Here is a 21,416-nt window from a genome sequence, read left to right as displayed (position 1 = left end):
AATGGGAGTATTGTATGGACTGGTGGAGGGCTCAACATGGCCAGCACGGAGCTGCTCTTCCACGAGGTCCTGAAGAATAGCTAGTTTCGGGGCAGTCATAGGCCATTGCTCCACCCAAATGGGTTCCTCTGTGTCCCATTGCAGAGGAACGGGTGCTGGAGGTCGAACGCGAGCAACGGCCAAAACTATTGGGGGGGCAGCGATGGCTGCGAAGTAAAAAGAACGGCGCCTGACTGGTGAAGAATGTCACGCCCCCAAAGGACTTGCTTGATATCCCTGAGAACCAGGGGACGGAAGAACCCTGATCGTCCATCGGTGTCATGCCAGGCAAGATCTTCAGCCGCCTGTTGCGAGGAGGACTGGCCTGTGGCGCCTACGATGACGGGTCCGGCTGTGAGTGGGAAGTCACAAGCTTGGGAGAGTGGGATGCAGGAGATTTCGGCGCCGGTGTCAAGAAGGCCGTCCATCCACTTTCCATTGACCTTGATGGTGAGGCGCGGCTGTGAAGCGGGCGACATGGGAACGGACCAGTGGATGCCTACGGGCGGGGCTGGCGCGGGGCGATTGGAGCCTCTTGGTGGCGGGGCTGAGGCTTGCCCCGCTGCCCGTTTAAAGGCTGTCTCGGAACACGGCAATCGCGAGCCCAATGATACCCTTTTCCACAGCGCGGGCAGGGGGTGGAGGGCGGCCGGGCGGCAGGAACAGGGCGCGGTGGTGGCACCATAGGCTGGACTACGGGTTGCGGCGGAGCCGGAAGGTTGGGGCACTCACGAGCGAAGTGGCCCAATTCGCCGCAGCGGAAGCAGGTGTTGGTTGTTTGGACTGCCGCGACAATAGCCGCTGCAAGCGCAGATGCTTGCCCAGAAACTCCGGAGCATGCGAGGACCCAGTCTTGGAGCGGCTTGTCACGAAGGGGACGAATGATGGCTTTGCAAGCTGGGTTAGCCCCCTCCTGCAGGATGTCCTTAACGAAGGACTCGCGGGCTGCATTGCCGACAACTCGCCTCTCTGCAGCGGCCTGCACACGAGCTACGAACTCATTAAACGGCTCCTCGGGTTTTTGGAAAAGCTTCACGAGGGGCTCTGGGGCGGCCGCGGCGCACGAACGGAAGGCTCGAAAAACACAGTCACGGAGCTGGATGAAAAACCCAGGCGGGGTGGCAGTGTAGGCGCTGGGATCGCCGTAAGGGCCGAACCCGAGAAATGCGTTTGCAGGGTAATGCACACCCTGACGAGCATTGTCGGCAATCTGATTGTCGATCAGGACACCGAGATGGGCTCGCCAGTCAATGAATTGCCCGGGGGAGAGAACCGCTCGGGCTAGGGAGATCCAATCGTAAGGGATGCAGCGAGGGATGGTCATACGCTCGAGAAGGTCTTGGGCATGAGGGCTGGCAAGGCCATCCTCTTTTATCGCGTTGCGGAGCATTTGGATGTCTTTGGGGGAAAAGGGGACCCACGCTTGTGGGCTCTGCGGAGTGAGCGGGATTGAGGGGGAACATCTGAGCCAGAGGCGGAGTGGGGGAGGTGAGAAAGGCGGTGTCCTACGGTGGTGGAGGAGGATTCCCGATGCTCCCGCTATTGCTGGGGCAGGCGGGAGGTGAAGCGGGCCATGGAGGTGAGGCATGGGCGGTGCCACCGGGCGCCGGCCAGGAGGGCACGGCGGCAACGGTGTTCCTGATTGGCCAAGATGGCGGCACGGTGACGTCACGCCTGATATCACTTCTGGCCTCGGGCCAAGATGGAGGAGTGGCCACGTCATTTCCAGGTACAGGCCAAGATGGCACCGGAGGCTCTGCCGGTTTAGCCGAAGATGGCGATCGGCAGGCATCCGGGACGGGACCGGATGGCGACGAGACAGGAAGAGGTGGGTAAAGGCGGGAAGAGGGCGCCAAGGAAGAAGAAGGAGGAGGTGCGCCATGTTGGCATTGTTTGCAGGACGCAGTGGGGGGGGGAGAAGGCGGGGGGTCGCCATGTTGGTTGGGGTCCGGATCGGAGGCTGTGGGGGGATCCAGTTCGAGCGCGGCCTCTAGCTGGGCGGACAGAGAACGAGCATCGTCGTCTCCATCAGGATCGCAGGTGAGAGGGTGGCTAGGCTCACAGGCGAGAGCGGAGGCAGGGGAGGGCACACCTTGGAGACAGGCGCGGATAGCGACGAGGGTCGGGATAAGGCCGGGGGGAAACTGCTTGCGGTCGTGCTCCATAGCGGACGTCACCCGCTGAATTAAACGTTCGTAGGTCTCTGGGCTCCAGAGAGCACAGGTGACGAGCCAAGGGTTAAAGGGTAGGAGAAGGTCCCAATACCGCTGTAGCTGACGGAGAGAGACCTTCACGTGGTGAGTCTCTAAGAGGGCAGCGAGCAGGCGGACTTGAGGAACCTGACGGGATGAGAGGGAGGCCCCCATCGCGGCAGAGGGCTCAGGAGGGGGGTGAAGGGAGCAACGCCGGAGAGTCCCTACCTTGAGCGGCGGCACGGGAGGACGGCGATGGGTCCCGTGCGAGGGGTCAGCAGCGGGCTGGCCAGACAAGGGGCCGTAGCTGGGGTCCCTGTTCGGGCGCCACCTGTTGGCCTCCGCTGCGGCACTGCAGGCGGGTCACTGCAGGCGAGTCGCTGCCGGGGATCGGGCCTACGCCACGGCCTGACCGGGGCGGCAGCGGGCGGCTCAAGGCTTGGGGGACGCGTGGTTCGATGGAGGAAAAACCACGGAGACGAGGTCTATGCGCAGGTCTGATTTTATTCGGGAAGTACATGGGGTTTTATAGTGTCATGGAGGCGGGGAGGTTGTGGGAGGGGCATGTCCGCGGGGCAGCTGAGGATTGGCTGCAGAGGCAAGGGCGGACCTGCGGTTTATGACGTAAGCCATTGATGGCAGAGGGGGTTGTTTCCGAGGTTGTGCCGGGGCGGATACGGGATGAGGGCGGTTGAAATGAGGCGGGGAGAACAGCGATCGGCTGGGAGGGGGAAGATAACAGTGGCTGGGAGGAGGGGCGGAGGGAGGCAGCAGCACAAACTGCTGCTGAGAAGGGCCATAATACAGGGAGGTTACGAGGAACAGGCGGGCAAAGTGTAAGGAAGCGAAAGGCAGGGTGGGAGCAGGGGACAATGAGAACATTCAGAAAGCTAGGAATAGAAAGGAGCTTCCTTTACTTAATAAAGGGAATTTATGAAAATCCCATGACATCAAACTCAAAGGTCAAAGACTATGTTTTCCCCATAATATGAAAAATAAGACTAGTATACCCAATTGTACCGCTGTTATTCAACATCACACAGGGAGTACTAGCCAGACCAGTACACAAAGAAAAAGAAATAAATTGTTTCCATACAATTTATTACAATTTATCCATACAATACAGAATTTATCCATACAATAGAGAAATAACACTATCTCTATTTGCAGATGATATATCCCCGTATAGAGAAAATCCCAAATAATCCACAAAAAACGTACTAGTTTGTAAAATAATCCAGAAAATTGTAGGGCACAAAATAAAGCAACAGAAATCCATTGTATTTCTAAATATCAGAAATGCACAACCTCAACAAGAAATTAAGAAAATAATTCCATTTACAATAACATTCAAAAGAATAAATTCCTAGGATTAAATTTAAACAAAGATGTGAAAGATTTGTACACTGAAAATTCCAAAATATTGCTGAAAGAAATTAAAGAAGACCTAAATCAGTGGAAGATAGTCTATGTTCAAGGATTGTTAAGAAGTAATGTTAAGCAAAATTGTCTACAGATTCAACCCAATTCCTAAAAAATTCCAATAGACATTTTTTACAGAATGGGAAAAGTCAACTCTGACATTCAGATGGACTTGCAAAGGCCTCAAGTATCCAAATCAAACTTGAAAGAGAAAAAGAAAGTTGGAGAGCTCACACTTTCCAATTTTGAAACTTACTACAAAGCTAAAGTAATTAAAATAGTATGTTATTGGTATAAGGTAGTAGTATGTTTTTTTTAAGATTTGTTTTGTACTTATTTCTCTCCCCTTCCCCACCCCCACTGTCTGCTTTCTGTGTCCATTCGCTGTGTGTTCTTCTGTGTCTGCTTTCATTCTTTCTCAGTGGCACCAGGAATTTGTGTCTCTTTTTGTTGCATCACCTTGCTACGTCAGCCTTCCGTGTGTGCTGTGTGACTCCGGGACAGGGTATGCTTTTTTTTTTTCCGCATGGATTGGCTCTCCTTGCAGGGTGCATTCCTTGCATGCAGGGCTCTCCTACGCAGAGGAGACCCCTGCATGGCTTGGCACTCCTTGCGTGCATCAGCACTGCACACAGGCCACCTCACCACATGGGTCAGGAGGCCCTGGGTTTGAACCCTGGACCTCCTATATGGTAGGCAGTGCTCTATCAGTTGAGCCAAATCCACTTCCCATAAGAGTATGTTATTGGTATAAAATAGTATGTTATTGGAATTCAGAATTCAGAAATCAGTTAATCTATGGCCAATTGATTCTTTCACAGGGGTACCAAGATCATTTAATGAAAAAATAGTCTTTTCAAAAAATGGTGCTGGCACAAAAGGTTACATATACAAGAGAACAAAGTTGTATCTATATCTCACACCATATATAAAAATTCCATTCAAACATGATTGAGGATCTAAATCTAAGAGTTCAAACCATAAAACACTTAGAACAAAACATAGCAGAAAATCCTCAGAACCTTGGATTTGGCAATGAATTCTTAGATATAATAGGTACCAAATGCATGAGAAAAAAAGGAAATACTGATAAATTGGACATCATCAAAATTCAAATCATTTGTGCAAAGGGATGTTTTCCAGAAGGTGACAATGAAACCTATATAATGGGAGAGTATATTTGCAAATGATATTATTGTTAATAATGAAACAAAAATAATGCTTACAGCTCAACATCAAAAAGACAAAAGTCTTAATTTAAAAATGGGGAAAGGCAAAGCAATTCACAAGTACAAATGATTCCAATAAAAATTCTAACAGCTTTTTTTCTGCAGAAAATAGAGAAGCCAATCATGAAAATAATATGGAAGCATAACAGTCCCAAGTAGCCCAACCATCATGAAAAAAGAACAATGTAAAAAGCCTCACAATTCCCAATTTTAAAATTTATTACACAGCTACAGTGATCACAACAGTAAAAGGATATACCTAAAGACCAATGGAATCAAAATCAGAGTTCAGAAATAAACCCTCACATCTATGGCCAATTGATTTTTGTCAATGGTGTGAATTTCACTCAATGGGGAAAAACATTCTCTTCAACAAACCATGCTGAGAAAACTGGATCTCCAAATGCGAAAGAATGAAGGTAGGCCTCTACCTCACACCATATATAAAAATCAATGCAAAATATATCACAGACCTAAATAAAAGAGTCTGAACTATAAAACTACTAGAAAAAAACACAAAGAACTATCTTCAGGACCTTGTGTTAGGCAAAATCTTCTTAGACTTTACACCAAACACATAAGCAACAAAAGGAAAAAAAATAGCTAAATGGGACTTCATCAAAATTAAAAACATTTTTGCTTCAAAGAACTTCATCATGAAAGTAAAAAGACAATCTTCAGAATGAGAGAAAATATTTAGAAACCACATATCCAATAAGGGCTTAATATATACAGTGCATGCAATGGAATATTATTCAACCATAAAATGACTAAAGCGCTGATATATGTCATAATATGGAAGATCCTCAAAAATATAATTCTAAGAGGATTAAGTCAGAAAAAAAGGTCATATACTGTATGATTTCATGCATATATAATATCCAGAAAAGGTAAATCCATACAGAGAGAAAGCAGATTAGAGTTTGCCAGGGGCTGGGGAGGAACTGCTTAATGATATAGGATTTTATTTAGTGATGAAAAGGTTTTAGAACTAGATAGAGGTGGTGGTTGCACAACATTTTGTATGGAGTAAATGTCACTGAATTTCTTGCTTTAAATGGTGATTTTTTTATGTTATATGAATTTCTTGTCAATAAGAAAAAATTTCAAAATATTCAAGAAAATGATAAAATCACCAGTGTTTCAGTAATATTTATATATTGCTTTAACAATTCAAAATACAGATCTAATGATGTTCTAAAATGTCATGACTTGGTATCATCTGTTAAACGTTCTTTGCTAATTTGCTTTATAATATGCTTTGTTAAAAGTCATTAAAACCTGCAGCTGCATCCGTGATCATTTCCTAAATATAAAGACAGTATTTATAAATGATCTTCTTGTTCAAAATACTTCCCTACAGCTCACAAACTCTTTGTTAGAAGCCAGAGAGCTTTTATTCTTTGGGAAAGGGGAAAAAAAACTAATTCATCAGATGCCAAGCTCTTTTTTTTCCTTTCATATATTGGTCTTGTTCCCAAGTTTTCAACTTCTCTGTTCATTATAAATAGTTATAATCTGAGAATGCACAGACCTCTTATCTTTTTGAGAGCCATCTTTCTCCTAGGAATTCCATCTCTTAATTTCCATCCTGACTATGCTTGATAAACTCAAAAAGATTCAGTGATTTGTCTCAGATAAACACACTGAAGTGAAGCTTTTATACAAATATTCTGGAACTACTTTGTGAAGGAAAGGAGTGCATTTTCTTAGTTTTGTTTATTCTTTTCAGGAGAAAATAGCCTATTGGGGGTTTATATGACCTTCAAAATAAAATAATTTAAATGATTTCTAGGCATCCTTTCACTGATTATTTTTATGATTTTAATGCTTTTAACCTATCTCCAAAAAAAACCTTCAGAGAAAAAAGAGAAATAAATGTTGGATCGATTTAAATAAACACATTTATTTTTTTAAGCATTAGACTTGTTTATTTCTCAAGCTAATTTCACCCATTTATGAGCATAACTGTTAAATTTGCATTATTTGGTATTTTTTATGGTATCTCCAGAAAATACTGTAGTATAAGTGATTTATTCATAGAATTGTATGAAGATGTATGCATAGATTTCTTGGAACAAGAAACTCAATTTTCAGTCAATATTTCAGATGATGGAAGCAGCAGAAGCAGTAGAAAATAATAATAAAGTAGACATGAGTCACTCCAGTTGTGTACGTTTACGTAGAAACCCAAAAAGGTTTATAATCCTCAAATAGCTGCATTTAGCAGATTCGCTTACTTTAAATAAATAATTGCTTTTTAATTGACAGGAAGTGAATTATTCTATGTCGCAAACAGACCTGGGGCAATGAATGCCCTGGTCACTACCAAGAAAATAAAAGAGTTTAACACGTGCAGAGGTTGCTTCCTTAAAAATCGAAAATCCCTCATTCTTTAGTATCATAGTGTTGCTAACTTGCTTATTTTTGCCAACTATACAGAAAATAGCATAGGAATTCCATTCAGGCACAGGCTGACCACATTCTCTGCATTTTCAAGGGTAACCGCTCAGCCCTCCTTCCCTCTTGTTTCTTCCTGGCCTTCGACTCAGGGATTAAAGACAAGGGCTCCCCTTACACCTCTTCTCAGTCCAACCCCATCAATGACAAGGGAATACACTGCCCACTCTCCCCTGGTACATTACCTCCTTTCAGTTCCTGGAGTGCTTTTTACTGCTTTGAAAAGGTAATTTGCTAAATGGTACACTGGGGGTTTAAAAAACTTAACTGGCCACCTGAAAGTGGGTAATTTATTCCTTCGATATTAAGATAAAGTTTAGGTTTTCTAAAGCACACATTACCTTGAGAATTTAGGTAGTTTGGGTAAAGACTGCATATCAGACAAAAGCAAATTTTTGTTTCTCTGAACTCTGGGAAATTCCAGCTTTTCAGATGGAAATGGCAATTCAGTTGTTGGCCTCCTAGGTCATTCAAGGAGAGATAAGAAGCACTAAAGAGATGATTACTCTTTCAATCTCTTGCTTCATTTCATGCTTCATTCTCACAAATTTAGAAAAATGTGGCTTTTTTTTACAGAAGATTAAAGTTAGTGAGGACTAATAGTTTGATGAGAATATAAAAGGAAGATATAATAAAAAGAAGTCATTATTTGAGATTAATTTCAAACTTCATAGTAAAGTCAACACTGCTGCATATTACTAATGGAGAAAATTAGTCAATTTTCCAGAGGCTCAAATGAAGTTGAGGAATTACTATTTTCCTGCAGATTTTACATGGTCACTTAAAAATATTATAACTGGAGAAAACAAGAGTTTGCACAAATCTCTTCCCATGTATTATATGTTTTCCTTTTAGGTTTACTGCAAAATAAGTTTCTCTCATTAAGCCTACATTACTATAGACAAAACTAATAATGCAAGAAAGTTTGCATATTCGCAGAAACAGAGTGTCACCAAATGTTGATGGGGATGTGAACTGGGACAAATAAGGTAGACGACACACAGCACCAGTGAATCTCCTGTACTGCTTTGCTTCTCCTATACAATACTTGTTGCCTCGTTCCACATTCTAGAGTGAGTGGGCTATAGTTTGCATTATAGCTTACACTCTGTCCCACACAGTTTTGTAGGTTATAACAAAATATGCAATGACCTGTATCCATCACTGCATCCATCCTGTCATGCAGGACAAATCCAATATCCCAAAAATTCCCCATATTACACCTATTCTTCCCTCTACCTCCCCTCAGAAACTCCAGCGGCCATTGCCCCCCATCAATGGTAAATGTTCTTCCCCTGCTAGAATAACAATAAGTCTATAATAGAATAACAATAAGTCTATAGTAGAATAACAGTAAGTCTACTCTAGTCCATCATTCATTCCCCAAAATGAGGATTCTGGGATAGTGATGCCCAGTCTGCTTCTAATTGAGAGGGGGCTTAGATCCTTTGGGGCAGATGGATGGAGCTCTCTTCCTTACAGTTGCAGACACTCTCTGTTCCTTGGGATGGGCGTTGTCCCTCTTCATCTCCTTGTTAGTTGTCTTGGGTGAGTCCAATGAACTGGAGAGTAGGTATTACTAGTTTAATCATTCATTTAAATTGCTTATCAAATTTATCATAACTAATAGCACTTAGTTTCATTCTCATAGATTATTCTCTTGTTAACTAACAGTATCTCAAAAGCTGGCTAAAGGCTACTCAATAAAACAAATATAAAATTTTCACTTATTATTATAAAACCTAGTTATTCAAGTAATTTCTAAGTATGAAGGAAAGTATATAGACCTTTTCAAAAAATTAATAAGCATCCTTCAGAACCTCTGGTGGCTACTGCCTTTACATAATGATGAGTTCTTCCATTGCTAGAATAATAATGTCTAGTAGAATAACAGTAAGTTATTTTGGGATGCTGAAATGTATGTGGTCCATGGTTATTAGAAATGCTTCAAATTGTGTTCATCAGTTGCAACAAATGTACAACAATAATGAAGGATGTTGTTAATGTGAGAAAGTGTGGGTGAAGGAAGGAGTGGGGCATATGGGAATCCCCTGTATTTTTAATTTAAAATTTATGTAATCTAAAGCTTCTTTAAAATAAAATAAAATTTTAAAAATTAAATCAAATTAAATTAAATTTAATTTAATTTAAAAAATTAATTATAAAAAAAATTCTCTTTCTCACCCTTGATTTGCCCCTGAGGACTAGACTGACTAAAGTTTTTAAAAAAAAATTCCAAAATTTACTATATTCACCAAGCAATAAGCCTCACTTTCCCCCTTCTCCCCTCTCCTCATCACCTTAAATCTCCTTTAGCTGTTTCTATGAATTTGCTATTTCTACATCTGTCATATCAAGTGAAATCAGGAAGTTTTTGTCTTTTGTGCCTTGCTTTTTGTTCACTCAGCTTAATGATTTCAAGTTTCACCCATGTTTCAGCATGTATCAAAACTTGATCCTCATTGTGTGTGTGCACCATATTTTGTTTATCATGCATCTGTTGATGGGCATATGGATTGTTTTCATCTTTTGACTATTGTGAACAACATTGCTATGGACATTGGTGTAGCAGGTTCTGAGTCCTTGTTTTCAATTCCTTTGTTTGTATACCTAGGAGTGGAATTGCTGGGTCATACAGTAATTCCATATTTAGCTTTATGAGGAAATATCATACTGCTTTCCATAATGGCTGCACCATTTAACCAACAACACACTAGGGTTCCAATTTCTCCACATCCTCTCTAATACTAATTTTCCGTTTTTTAAATGATAGCCATCCTTGTAGATATGAAGAGGTTTTGGTTTGTATTTTCCCAACAGCTAATAATGTTGCAAATCTTTTCATGGCTTATTGGCTATTTGTATATCATCTTTGGAAAATATATGCTCAAGTCCTTTACCTGTTTTTTAATTTAGTTATTTTTCTTTTTACTGTTTTATTGTAAGACTTCTATATATTCTAGATGTTAAGTCCTTATGAGAATATATGATTTGCAGCTATTTTCTCCCATTCTGTAGGTTGTCTTTTCATTTTCTTGATAAGACCCTTTAAATTGCAAAAGTTTTTAAGTTTGATGAAGTTGAATGTATCATTTCATTTGTTGCTCAGGCATTATGACTTAGAATCCAAAGTCAAAGATATGCCCTTTTATTAACTTCTTAAAATTTTATGATTTTAGCTCTTTTATTTAGACCCTATTTTGGTCCAACTTCATTCTTTTGCTCGTAGATACCTAGTTTTCCCTGACCCATTTGTTGAATTGATGATGCACTTTTGAGTAAAACCAAACCCACCTCAAATCTTTATTTCTTTTAGCTCAGTTAAGTATTCACATTGTTAATAACCCATTTTTTCTTTAAAATTTACCCATTTTCCTTTATATATTTTAAGTATTCTTTTATGACCCATTCTTTCTCTCTTTCCAGGTGTGGGTGTTTCTGTCCATAAGCAAATGCTTCTCCTCCATGTTCTGAATAATTCATCCCTTTTCATGGTTTTAGCAGTCTCCTCCATTTTGATTACCTAAATTGCATATGTCAAGTTTTGTCCTCTTTTAAAAATGAATGATTCCTTTACCTGCCATTCGGTTGTTACACCCTCTCACCACTAATTTGGTATATCCTGTCAGATGTGACAACTTCCCTTCCAAAAAATAACATTTTACTTATATGTGTAATATTTAGCATTTACCTATTACTAAATGCTTTATCTCATTTGATCTCCTCCCCCTGATTCTTTTTTTTTTTTGTCAGTTAAGGCAGCCAGTCTCAATTGCCTTATTTATAATCTGCTCTGCATTGTCAGTTCTCGTCACCTCAAATCTAAATTACTGCAACAGCCTGATCGATGTTCCTAAAATTCAACTTTCAACATGTGACGATCCTATTCACAAACCTCCTTATTTAAAAAAAATCAAGGTCAATGTAATATGAGAGCATTCAAGATCCTCTGGAATCTAAACTCCACCATTAACTTATGAAAACTCAGTAAAATATAGTTGATCCATTTTTGAACAAAATCTGAAGCAAGTTAAACAGGTATGGAATAAGATGCCAAGGAAGGTTTTCTTCCCAAAGCACATGTACGGTGTGGAAAAGTATGAAGTATTGACCTAAAATATGAGCTTTATCTAAATCCATGAGAAATCATTTAACTTTCCTATACCTTGATAATTTCCTGTGCAAACTAGGCAAGATCATAGTCCTGTTGTAAGAATCACAAGAGGGGCCTCAAAATACTGTTAATGTCATACAAAATGCCAGGGAATAATTCTGTGGATGGAAAATTAAGGAAAGATTTGAGTTTCCTGGGCATATTTATTATACTCTACAAAATGAGCAACAAAGAGCTCTAACTCCAATTTCAAGGGGTTTTCCAGAAACATAATGGTGCAGAAGAGAAACACAAAATGAAAAATCAAAAAAATTTGAAAATTGTTTACTTTGGCATCACAGAAGTTATATTTTTCAATAACCACTGAAAACAATTCATAAGTAGAGAAAATGAAGCATGGAGAGAATAAAGAACAGCATGTTTGTGAGTTTAATGAATTAAACTACAAAATCAGACTCACTTTCAATTTAAATAATCCCTAATATTGTATGACTCCTTGCTTGTATTATCTGTAATCACTAGCGTAAAATATAGGCAATGAAATGAGTCTGGTTACAGGAGTTTTGCTTAATGATCAAAAACAGACCAGAGAAAAAAGGCAAATGGCCTGGCTAACTGGAGTAAACTTACTATATGATGAAAGAGGAAGTATTATTAAAAACTGCAGAAAAAATAAACCCACCAAATACAGAAAAAAAGAAACTATGCACCATCAAGAACTGTCACAGTGGTCTTCTTCCTTATTCTGTTTTTATGTCATTTTGAATAACACAGTAGAAGGACACCCACAAAAGATTTGGTGTATTAATTACATGGAAGGTCACACTACACACATTTCATCCTAAGCTGTTCTTTTATTGGAAAAGCAAGCTTTTAGAAAGACAATAAAGCCAAATCAACAGTAGATTGGAAAGGTGGAAGCAAAATTATCACTCACTTTGATAATTTCTGAAATAGTACAGGAGTGGGCAATTATTGTTCTTTCTTATCCTGAGTAAAGTCCCCCTTCTTCTGAAAACTGACAAGTCCTTCACATATTTTCCTCCATGCCCTGAATCAATATCATCTGTGTAGGGCCAACCCTATTCACAATGCCAGCCTTAATGGCAAATCCTGGGACATGTACCAGAATGTTGGAACTCGATTTGAATAAAGGAATGCCATAAGCCTAAATTGGTGACTTGTTGAGGAGATGTGGAGTGGGCAGGGAGAGAGAAAGAGAGAGACAGAGAGAGAAAGAGAGAAAGAGAGGGGGAGAGAGGGAGAGGGAGAGAAAGAGAGAAAGAGAGAGAGAGAAAGAGGGAGAGAGGGAGAGAGAATGAAAGACTCATCATCGAGGGAATCCCTGCTTGGAAATTAAGACAAGACAGAAGAATGGAGATTGATGGCGTTATTAGGACATCAGAATCCAGCCAGATCTACTTTAATTCACTGTTGAATAAGTCCCTTTTGTTAATTTGTTTGTCTAATTAGTTATTTGAATTAAGGCACTTTGTATTGGGATTTTGTCACTTTTAGGAAAAGAACTAAAATTATACAAATGCTGATGGGCAAAATATGCTCCACCTGCCATGGTGATGTTGCTTTCTCCCTTATTCACATTTTTAACAGGAATTACAAAGATTTATAGAGAATTGGATTATAGGCACTCTCATATAGAGTCTTATCTATCCCTGAGGTACAGATGTGTGTGCATGGACTTGCATCACTGATCATACAATGAGCCATTTGCCTCCAAATTATGGACTCCAACAGAGACTATTCTAGAGACTACATTGCAATTTGTTACTGAACATATAAATACAGAATAACTTTCTAAAGAAATTATCTGGTTTTAAGAATACTTGTGTAGACCGAGAGGAAATGTGTAATCCAAGGGTTTCTACGTGTATTTAACAGTTAGCCTTTGATAACTGGTTATCTTTCCTTCTACTAACCCTACTTAATCAAGGTTATCATCCTGGCTATTGTAGATGTTGTATGTAGGAGAGGAAGAAAGATGGGGAAGAGGGGGGAAGAGATGCCAGACTAAAACCCAAAATGTAATATTTTGGACCTATTTTCAGGCTTTTTCTCCCCACATTTTTTAACCCATAAATAAATGAAGCATCTGTTTCATCTGCACAATCGACCTTTTGAGATTTATTTCTTAAAAGCTCCTAGAAGGTACTAAGACATGCTTTTTGTCAAGTCATGGTTCACTCTCACCTTTTGGGATTAAATAAAGATTCTGAGTATGTATGTCATTTGTGGTTTTTAACAAATGTCACTAATGCTGGAAATGAAAACTTTTCTTCAGGTTGCAGGACTCAGGGGGACCATGGGCACTGAATCCAGCTTGTGGATAGGTTTAGTTTGGGGCATGGCTTTTACCTTAAGGTAGGTGAAAATACAGGTAAGTCACTTCAGTCTCCCTGTTTTTAGCTTCCGCCCTGTGCTGTGGCTGAGCGGGGCTGGGCGTCAGAGGCGGCCCATGGTTGGCATGCGTTCTGCTCTGCAGCTGGCCCGCCTTACTCATCAGCTCCTGCCTGAGCCCTGCAGGGTCGGAGCTTACGTCCACAGGAAAAGGCAGGTGGGATAACCAAATGGAAAAGAGGACTTTCTAGGACAAAGCATGAAGAACAGCCCTAGGCAGTAGTCAGGCAGAGTAGGTTTTAGCAGACATATATAAGAAAGAGGATTATAACAAGAGAACAATGCTAGAATAAGGGATCTGGGACTCGATGCCCAGACTGGAGGAGTGGGCTATGCTAGACTGGTTGCCTGCCTTGTGGACCTTCTTTATACCTTGTTACATTTATTCCCAACTGAATGTAGTGGTGGACATTTTTCCTTTGTTTCACATTTCAAAACAATGAGATTCAGAGGCTATATATTTCTTGCCCTAATTTGTATAATGAGTCCCTTACCCAAGATTGATGACCAACTGTGTCTGATCTTAAATCACATTTACTATTAAACATGAGAATATTGAAAATTTTTCAAAAGGAATGGCATGAGGGAAGTAGAAGAAAAGTTTTTGAGCTCAGGTAATCACTGTTTCATTGTTGTTGTTGTTCAGTTTGGTTTCTAATAGACATAATGATTTCCCAACAGAAACAAAACAAAACAAAGCAAGCAAACTGACAAAAACCTAAAAAATAAATAAAAACAAACCCAATATTAAATTAACATAAAGTGCCTTTCCTAAGATCACATAACCAGTTGGTGAGACAAAAAAATTTTGACCCTGGATTTCATAGATATTCAATCCATGTTTAAAGATGCCATACTCTTTTCTCATCAACATTCTCAAATCCCTAATCTAAGATACTTATTTCTCATGCTGGCCCTGTTAAGAAGATTCAAAGTTATGCTTTACTTTTTGTAGTTTTATGTGTGACACATTATTGTAAAAATTCTATTGTCATTTCTAAAAGTTTTCTGATAGATATTATTTAGTAAATTAGTGAAGTGAATATTTTATTCATTTAAAAATTAAATCTTCAGCACTTTGAAATTTTGATTGATAATATATTTGTTAAATATACATATAGTAGTATAAATGTACTTAAAATTACTTCATAAATTTTAATTTCAATAATATATGCAGCTTTATGCATTAAACTTGAGTAAATGATAAAGAATTCAAATACATTGATTCAATGATTACCATTTTTGATGAATAAATCCTTTAGTTTTGATGATGATTTAAGGATGAAATTCATGAAAATCTGAAGTGATCTGAAACTTTGAGTGTGTAGAATGTTTCCTAGTTGGGTCAATGTGCTGAACAAACTTCACAATGACAATTCAAAAACAAACAAAGTTCTTTGTCATGAGAGATTATGCTGATAACTTCTCACTTCCTGTTTTCTTTCCATTTTTCTTTCTCTTTTATTTTCCCATTCCATTTTTAATAAGTGATGCAAAAATCAAACCAACAAAAATCTTAAAATTGCATTACTAAGTAATTATTTATGTTTTCTTCTCTGATCTAGTTATATACTTTAACCATAAGTCTGCATACTGCAAATGACTGTAACACCAACCAATGTATTTCTTAAACATATTATTGGCCTTTTTTTTTTGTGGTACACCAGAAAATCTATTCAGACAAAATGGTCATGAATTGCATTTAAATAAAGAATCTTAGTCAATTTTTTAAACTCCGTCTAATGAAGGAGTTCTGCAGCTACCAATGAAATGGTGCTTAACCTAACATTTCCTGAAGAACTCTAGATAATATCTCTATAGCATTTTCAAGCCATCCCCCTATATCAACCCCTGTACTATCCAAATTTCATTCCAGCCCCAATAACCAGAAACCAAGTCAACATGTTTTCTGGGTATGTTTTCATACAGTGAGTTTAAAGTTCTTTAATTCTGAGTTTCCCTGACAATATCACTAATGATAAATGTGAATCTTTCTTTACAGTTAAGAAAAGAATGACACAAAGACATTGTTTGATTCTCCTATGGTCAAACTGTAACTTGTTAAATGAATCTGGTCATGTCAGCAAGGGTTGACTAGTTGGTGTAGAATATGGTGTCAGTTTTGAGTAATAAGTATTTTTAAACTAAGTCCTGTCTGCATTGAAACAATTATTCCATTTGGGAGATATAAGAAAATTGCTGCTAAATAATAAGCAAAATATTATATCCTCACACTGAAAGTTGTTGAATATAAAAGGTATGTTTCACATATAATAATCAGCACGAATTATTTATGAATAAACAAGTGTTATTGGAAATCATTTACAATAACGCAAACTTACATAGCTCCTCAGTTTCCAAAACATTTTTTAAAACATTGTATTTGAACTTTCAGATATTCCTTGTAGACATCCATTCATTTACCCTGAAAATATTGAGATCTCGACATTATGTAAAGGATCATTGTACCTTAAAGAATGGGTAAAATATCTCCCTTTTAGGGAAGAAAATTAAGCTTCCATGGGTTGAAGGACTTGTCAAAGATCTTATGACCAGCACCTCAAGAACCCTTGACTGTAAACCAGTACTTGTTCTGCTACATCATGATACACAGTGTGTTTTATACTGTAGCCTGTTGTCTCTTTCAGCACATGCCATGTGTAACTCATTCTCTTAAGCCAAACAGTAAGAAAATACAAAATAATAGGTGTTCTTCCATTTGAGTCCTCTTCTATGTCTCCCTGCACAGATTCTGGGAAGGTGAGATAGCTGCGGAAATAATTTCTGGCTTGCAATATTCTCCATTAATGACTTTTACCTTGCTTGATAGAATTTGGTGAGTAAACAGGTTGGTTGCCTGGAATTCACACCTTTTAACCGGGGCACATAGACAAAAACCAGTTACCATAAATTCCAATAATAATTGCTTATTGATACTTAATTTTAATTTAAAAAATGCACTTGGAATAAAAATTCCATTAAACTTGGTTTAGAGCTGAGTAAACAATTCCAGAGGGAAATCCACTGCTAGCTGATGGTGTCAGTAATTACAATAGAATATTCAGTTAGTATTTAGTTGGTCTATGCAAAAATGTTAATCAAGAAATATTTTTCTAATATTTTGTAATTTGAAGATTCAATCCAGAAGGGTCCTGTCTGCCCCCACTCTCCCCATACCATTTCCTCTGATTATCCTCTGATCCTATGTGCACTTTACATTTTCCTAAGTAATCCTATGCACCCTATCTTTTTTGAGTCATAAATGTAAGCAACAGCCTACAACACAGCCTTGCCAAACAGAACATTTTTTATTCTTTCATTTCAGCCAGAAGAGTTGAATTATTGTCCCTCCTAATTCCCAGGCTGATGGAGCTTTTTGATAATAGACCAAAATAACTGTGGAGCCAAATAGCATTCATCAATGGCACATGGATGTCTCAGAATAAAGTGCATTAATATTCTCTTGAAAGACAAGAAATTCCATGCAAACTGAAGATTGGCTTCTACTACCCAGTCTTGCCAGCCTACTCTTTGGCAGTTAGTGATTAGCATTTCATTGGTTTGTAATACTCTTTCTCAATGTAACGAACGGCATTTCCCTGAGATAATGAATGACAGGAGATTCCAAAGCATATTGGGTGAGTTTGCAAAGGCGAATTAGAGTTATTTATTTTTGAGTCTAAATCTCCAAAGAGATTAGGCAAAGGTAACTTCTTGGTGAGGTTTCAGCCTCACGTAGAGAAAGCCTGCCCCCTCTGCCACAGAGAAGGGAACTGCTGCCATATGCCTACGGGCATGCCTCCCTGAGCACATGTTCTGCTTGCGTTTCACGCTGTATGGATCAGGGGAGTTCCTCTATGTTAATTAATTGACAACCAAAATAACAGTCTGACAACATGCTGCAACTCTTAAAACAAGATTTAATTCTCCCATGTGGTTATTTCATTTGCACATCTCTCAGATTGGGAAAAAAACTCAAGTTGAATCAGGGACATACTGTACATCTCCTGGGAAGGAATTCAAATCCATGATACACATTTCTGCTACTCAAATTATCAGCTATGACCTATATAGGGCAATGTAGGCCCCAAGGAGCCTAAGGACATATATGCTTCTGCTTTCTTTCTGTTAAGCAAGCAGATTTATGATAAAGTGGTAAGTGATGGTTAAGAATTATTTATTTTTTTTATCCTGAGACTGTAATTGCTACTCTCAGCCAACACAAAATAAAGGACCATCAGCCCACCAATAAGTACCATCTGCTTTAACAGCCATAGGAGATTATTTTTGTGTGGAAATGGAGAAGAGAGTGATATGGATATGTATTAGACGTATTTTATTACAATTTAAAGGAAAACCTGAAGATCTCTAGTAATTTTTCATAGTGGCAACCACTTTCCCCAGTGATGGCTATGCATATAGCATCATATATATTTACATGGTTGGAAAGTCCTTTCTTGCAAGTAAACACTCTCCACTGAAATGAATGTGCTTGTTGGAACTGACCGAGCTCTTAGTGAAATGTCAGACATGGGCTATACATTTGTGTAACTGCTTTTACCCAGTGAATCCTTTTTATTAAAGCATAATGCTTATCAAGGTCACTGTGAAAGATTGCAGTTTCAAAGCTCCAGAGGAAGACTCCAGAAACAAGAATCAACAGAAAGATTTAATTAACACTTTGAAATTTATTATTTGTCAAGAATCTATTACCCCCGATATTTTTCTGGATTTCAGTGTGTTTTATAGAACTAGTAAGTCAGGATGCTATTAAAACCCAGCTCTCCATAAAAAAGCAAACAATCTTTTAATTTTCTGCCTTCTGACAGACCTAGTTTTAACAAGCAATCTTGAACTTTAGAAGGCTTGAAAGAGGATGCTAAGTAAAAATGTTTGTATATCTTTAGGTATAATGCTACAGGTGTAGGTAAGCTGGGTGCCAAGGTGGAGGGATGACTCAGGTACGTATTTAAATATCTTTGTTCCTGGACATGTTTTGTCAAATTACAGCCATATGACATTATAGTAGAAGGGGTGGTTGAACCATTTCTATTTATAACTTTTTGAATCTTGTATACTGTATAACACAAGCAGGATCACTTATAACTGCATGCATGAGAAAAAACTCCTCATAAAATACCAGATTACATTATTAAAAATCATATGCAAGATATACACAGCTTTTTAAAAGAGATTAGCAGTGAGAAAAATACCCAATTAAGAGTTTACAATAATTATGTAAGGCAAGATATTTATTATTTTTCTGATCCTTATCCCTGTAAGAAACTTTAGACAAGTAAAATATCCAACTGTTCTGAGACAAGATATTCCCTGGGAACAATAAAAAAAAAAAAACCAAATTGTTCATTTTCTCTGTAACCCACAAGTAAAACCAGTGCTGTATATGCTCTCTGTTTAAACCCAGAGAAAATTAATTAGAGTTGTAAATAAGCAGATATAAGAAGAGTGTCATCCTTTACCTGTCAACACCAAGAAACTGGAAGTCTATTCCGTTGCTCCAATATAGGGGTCTGAGCAGATCTCTGACTTCCCGTCACAGTGCTATTTCCAAAGCAGTTGCAATCCACTAGTGAACATTGTATTTATTTCAAGAAGTAAGGGCCTTTGGGCATTTCGACCCCTACTGCAAAGCCCATGATTTCTTGGAGCTTGTAGCAACTCCGCCTTCACTCTTCTGCTTGCCTTCCTCCCAGCCGCCTGTTTTAAAATAGAATAATTATTCTTGAAGTTGGTGCTTAGAGTCAGCTACGGAGTTGGTCCTCAGGGCCCGGTCCGTGGTTGTAGCAGATGTAGGGAAGGCTACTTTTCGTCCATTTGGGAAAGAGTCCTGTGGGCAGGGGTAGGGGAGCACCGCCTCCTAGCTGCGAGGAGCAGGGAGCCCGGCTGCCCGGGGCAATGGCAGTGGCGACAGGGACAGCGGCGGCGGGCGCGCGGCTCTGCCTGAGTGGCTGCAGCCCCGTCCAGAGACGCTGTCCATGCCCTCCGGTGCTGAACAAGGGGGCCGGGGTGTTCCAGCCGTGCCCAGGTCCTTTCTGCACTACCGGAGGCAGTCGGCTTCGTTGTCTTCCAGCCTTGCCTTCTTTTCTCCGGCGTTCAATTTTTTTTTTTTTCTGGTAGGGATTAATTATTTATCCAAAGTAATACTCTCATATTTACTTGTTGGCCACGTTTCCGGACATTATCTGGGACTGGAGGCAGACATCCATGGGAAATCAGATCAGAACCTCTCCTGACTTTTTAGTGGCCCTGGACGAGTTTCCTAATGAGAGAAATGAAAGGCACCACGCGCGCGCGCGCACACGCGCACACACGCGCGCACGAGCGAGCGAGCGCGAGAGAATAAATGTAGATTATGAACCATGCAAAATCCAGAGCCTTTGAAAAGCTGGTGTGTCTCTAATCACATACTATGGAAAGGGATGTTTTGAAAGACCATCCTGACTATCATTTGGGGGCCCCATTTAAATCTTGAGACACCCCATTTGGCATTCCTAGATTAGACACAGTAAAGAGGTCGTGGATTCTTCACAAACCTTCAAGCAGAAATGACAGACGATTGGAGAGAGAGAAAGAGAGAGAGACGAAATGCATTTCGGCTTTGCTACCTTTCAAAAAACGTTGCTGGGTAGGTTTGGAATCCGGGGAGAACAGATAGGAGATCTCCGGACGCGGTTCCAGTGAGTGTCGGGGCCGGGGGAGCCTCTCAGAAGCACTTCCGTGCGTGCCAAGCCTCGGGAGGCTGCATTTCCCAGGGCAGCACTGCAAGCCGCGCGCTGCCGAGGTTCCTGCCAGGGGTGGAAAGTGGTTTACTTCACCAAGGACTGAATAAGTAAGTAATGCCAAACACAGCGGGCAGACTCAACGACCCCCGCTCTTTTAAAGCTCGAAGAACGCCTAGCTACCCTGGGTTTTCAGCCCAGGTTCACCTCTGATCTCCCGGTCTCCTTTCGCCTCCCGGCTCCAGCATCCCGGCACTTAGAATTCATGGCACCACCCGGTTTCTGCTGGCTCCCCCCGCTCCTTGTAAGTGGGCAATACGAAACTCAAGGGATGGTTTGAGTGGGTGGTCCCGAGTGGGGTCACCGAGGGCTCTGGAACTGGTGCTGATGCGAATGGAGTGGGCAGAGCAGGGAATTGAGATGCACAATGTGGAAACTGTGGGGAAACTGATGAAAATCCCGTCCGCACGGACCCCCGAAGGTGCGGAACCAAATATGTAGAGAAGAAAGAAGCGGTGATCCCACCTCTCAGGGCGCCGACTTGGGCAGATTGCTGCCCCAGGAGGACCACTTGGGGGGAAGGGGATGCGAGAGAGGTGGGGAACACTGTTTCTCTCTTCGCTGGCAAGTTCTCGGATTCCCCTCCCCCTGTTCTGACAGCAGAGGGGAGGCGGTAGATGGACCGCTTCCCTCCCACGTTTCCGCTCGCGATCAGAAGCCTGCCGAGCTGTCCACCCCAGCCATCCGTTCCGGCTTTGCGAAGCCGGGCTCCCGGGCAAAACGCGCTCTCGCAGGTACCCGCAGC

At 40.5% G+C, this 21,416-nt stretch overlaps 1 protein-coding gene across 4 annotated transcripts in view; it reads right to left on the bottom strand.

Annotated features, from left to right (window-relative positions):
* The window catches only part of SNTG1 (syntrophin gamma 1), a 956,656-nt gene extending 935,981 nt beyond the window's left edge, over positions 1–20,675 (bottom strand). The window contains exon 1 of one of the 4 annotated variants that reach the window (XM_058275521.2): positions 19,352–20,675. The gene's annotated coding sequence lies outside the window, so the exon portion shown is untranslated. The remainder of the gene's footprint in view (positions 1–19,351) is intronic. The other 3 variants (XM_023589409.3, XM_058275519.2, XM_058275520.2) reach the window with 3 other exon arrangements.
* Between the last annotated feature and the right edge of the window lie 741 nt (positions 20,676–21,416).

The sequence above is a fragment of the Dasypus novemcinctus genome, chromosome 14, assembly GCF_030445035.2.
Source record: "Dasypus novemcinctus isolate mDasNov1 chromosome 14, mDasNov1.1.hap2, whole genome shotgun sequence".
NCBI lineage: Eukaryota > Metazoa > Chordata > Mammalia > Cingulata > Dasypodidae > Dasypus > Dasypus novemcinctus.
This window is presented reverse-complemented; position numbering and strand designations above follow the sequence as displayed.